The sequence below is a fragment of the Gavialis gangeticus genome, unplaced genomic scaffold, assembly GCF_001723915.1.
Source record: "Gavialis gangeticus isolate Ggan-Ray unplaced genomic scaffold, GavGan_comp1, whole genome shotgun sequence".
In the NCBI taxonomy this organism is placed as follows: domain Eukaryota; kingdom Metazoa; phylum Chordata; order Crocodylia; family Gavialidae; genus Gavialis; species Gavialis gangeticus.
In genome coordinates, this window is record NW_017728997.1 from 34,151,942 (window position 1) to 34,155,925 (window position 3,984).

Below are 3,984 nucleotides of genomic sequence, written 5' to 3' on the forward strand. Positions count from 1 at the left end.
ATGCTACCTGGGTCCAATTTTTGCTTTGGGCATTAGAACCAACTGCTTTTACCCATCTGTGAACTGGAATACCAAAGGAAAAAAAAAAGGGGGGGGGGTGTAGTTTTGATAGGCACAAGGTTTAGTGAAAGCAAGTCTGGGATTTCTGCCAATCACTGGCAGGATCTTAAGAGCAATTCGCTAAAATTCATTGTCAATATTTGTACAAATGAGGGTTCCAGAGTGGAGCATTGAAGGGTTTTGTAAGTATTTTTTTTTTTTCCTTTTATGTTTGCTGTTCATGAAGGAATAACGTCATCCTTTTGTGTATTAATGGACCTGATCACGGGTTGTGTTTTTTGGCAAGGACATTAGCATGCATTAGGCGCTCTTGCTTCTCATTTCTATCAAGGCTTTGTTTGAAGACTTGTCTGAATCTTGTAATCAGGACTGTAAGAAATGCAATGTTTAGGAAAAGTGCATATCTGGATGCTCTATTTTAGGGTGCTGAGATATGTTTGAAGGGAGGGAACATGACAAAACAGCTTTCTCTTTTTTCCAACTCTGTTTTTAACATACTTATGCCAAGAAGGGGATTTTAAGTCACACATCTGTCTGGCAAGTATTTTTCAAACTTGTTCAGAAACATTAAAGTATTCTTAAATAATGGGAACTTCTTTAAATTTGGATCACAATGAATTAATGAAGCCTGTTACCCTCTGTTTTCATAAGCAGCACGCATATACTGTAATTCTTGTTGGAAACGCAAGTATCTGTTAAATATTTTATTGCTTATAGGTTTTAAATCGGGATCAGTTGCATTGCATGCATTATCAGTAAGATGTCCCTGTTCAAAAGAGCTAGACATCCACTTAATTTTTGATCTACAACAGCTTGCTGACCTAAGCAGCACAGAAATGCTGCTTTGCAGATGTTTCAAGTTTAGTATTTACTTAAACTAGTTTGCTATATGACAATGACAGTTAAACACTGGTCATCTGTGGTATTACTTTTTATTTTTAATTTGGATTAAAAGCATTAAGACTTCATGATAGTATACTTGAAACAAAATGACAAATACCTGCGGTTCTAGATTTTGTTAATGTATACAAACAGAAAAGTAACACAGGCTTACATAAAGTGTTTACATAAACATTTTTTTTCTCCTTTCAGATTTATGGTCACAACTATGGAACAAATTCATAATAAAATTCAATCTCAAAGGAATTGGGTGAAATGCAACACACTAACATTCTTTCCAGAAATAATGGGTCTAAGACCCAAGTGGTTTGTATTTTTAAATCTGAAATCAAAATCCTCCTGGTTTTTCAGGTAATTTGTTACATAGGTTGCAGGGGAATCTTGCTGTTCATTAAAAGTTTAAACAGTGTGGATGCTGTCTTGCAGCTAAAATGTTCTCTCTTCACCCGAGCTATGAAGATGACTGCACTGTGGGATGAGGTAGTAGGTTGTATAGTTTTAGGGTCATACCCACAACTGGGAGATAACTATACAATCTACTGTCTTTCCTAAAGCAGCAGAAAAATCAACAGTGGCAACTTCTCAATTTGGAATTCATTGTCATTGTACAGAATTTCTGTTTCAAAAGTCTTATAAGCATAATGAATATAGCTACAGCATGTGATAGTTTGTAGATGTCTGTTCTCATGAGGATCATCTTCTTACTGTTCTTCGTTAAATTTTTCTTCCCCTCGAAGAAAACAGGTGTGCAAGAGTGTGTTTAAAGGAGACGCCCTCAGATTTCGGGGAAAAATTAAGCTTATGTTTCCAACAGTACTACCAATGGCAGGCAGTCTTGATGTGGGTGCCCATGTAAATGTTGTTCAAAGAAAAATAGCTGTACAACTAAGATGTATTTTCGGGAAGGACGGTACAGATTTCTCTATCAGAGTGAGGTAGTAGATTGTATAGTTGTGGGGTAGTTATTTTACCCTGTTCAGGAGATAACTATACAATCTATTGCCTTCCCTGAGGAGTAAAACAAGTCTGCAGCTCTTTACATGGTAGTTGGTGTCCACAGAGATTGGCTTGCAAGTGGATTATTCAAGTTAAGATCCCACATTAAGTGGCTAGGATCTGCACGTTAACATGGCATTTGACTACTACCACTCTTATCCCAGGTGAGTGACATGGCTTGATGTATGGTCCACTACTTAGTCTAACTTAAAGTGTCCTGTGTGTAGTATTCAAAAGGTATTTCTGTGAGATCTTTTTGGCTAGGGGAAAAAAGTACTACAGCTTCTTGATTCTGAATCTGATTGCAGGTCTCTCAAATGTATTGTTCCATGACTAGTCTAGATGTCAAATTGATGTCAGCTCCAAAAGTGTTTAAAACATGTGCCTCAATACCACCATTTCAGCAGGGCACTAAAAATGCCATGGAGCCCAACAGCTACTGTTTGTGAATTTTAAGCAATACATTTTAGGGTGAAAATATTAAGCACAAATTTTTTCACCTTCCAAATCTGTAAGGTGAGATGATGATGAAGTTCAATACCTTTGCTGGGATTACTCCCTTCAATTAACACTACATTAAATGAGCAATGCCTTTGACCCACTCTTTTTTTGAGGTTTATTGGAAACTATTAAGAACCAAGCATTCAGACATCATTCTATATATTCAGTGCGGGTGTCTGAAGTGGGCCTTACTCTATTTGGATTCAGTCCAAATCAGGGACAGAGATTCAATTAATTGATTTGGATCACTATCCGGGATTCAGTTTGGTTGAATCTGAAGATTCAGGGCTGATTTTAGAGAATCAGCAGTTTAGTCATAGACACAGCTTTAAATGTTTTTTCTACATACCTCAAGGTACCAGTGTGGCTTGTGAATGCTGTGATGCTGGGGCTGATGGGGTGTCCCACAGGAGTACAGGGGGGCGGGCCTTCCACATGCTCAGCAGCAAACCCGGAAGTGGATTGGAAGTACTTCTGGGTCTGCTGGGGGTCCCCCTCTGCACTCCCCTGGCTTGGTGATTGGCCATAGGGGGACCCCAGGTGCCCCAAGAGGCACCAGTTGCGGAGGCAGGGCAGCGCATGCTCCCTGGTGGACTCAAAGTGTTTCTGGTCCACTTCCAGGTCTGCTGCCAAGCACACTGAGTCCCCCACTCTCCTATGGTATGCTCTATGCATCGCAGCATTCATGTGCTGTGCTAGTACCTCGAAGTATATAGAAAAAATATTTAAAGCTGTGTCTGTCCGAATCTTTCCAATTTGATTTAGAGAGATTAAAGGGTCCCCTGATTCTATTCTGGTTTGGAGATTTGGCCACTGAATAGGGCTGAATCTCCGCCAAATCAAATCGGGGACCGAAGCTTCGCACAGCCCTAATATTCAGTCTAATTCTGAGCAGTAAAAGAACAAGCTGAAGCATAAAAGCCAGTTTTGAATGGTAACTTTCTGAAATGTAAACCATGGAAGAGCTTTTGGTATGGGATGAGTAACTACACAGTAAGTGTTTCTGAAGTATCTGTTAAAACAGGAATTAGAGTAGAACTTAAGGTGAAAACCAAAGCATTTAAAAACAAGCATTTGACAGGTGATTTAATTGAGATTCTTTTAAAATATCTGATCTAATGTTTCTGTTTCTGGTTTAAGCACTGTTACTGACTAGCCATGTAAATGTCTTCATTTCTAAACACAACAGGAAGTCAAAAGAACCTGGTAAAAAAAATTTAACTTGCTGCACAGTGCAGCCACTAACTAGAAGAACTGCAAAAGAAACAGTGGGCTCCTAGGAAGAGGTAGTAGGTTGCATAGTTTTAGGGCAGGGATTTTGCTCACACGGAGTTAACTATACAACCTGCTGCCTTTCTTAGGGCTTTATTATTACAACAGGACCATTTGGGCTCAGTCTAAGTTGCTATAGCTTTGATATGTGAAAACAGAAATGGTATGAGACAAGCCACTATTCCTGATCATATTAAGCTTTAATGAAACTAAAAGGGGATGTGGTAGCAACAAATTTAAGGCTGCTGACTATCT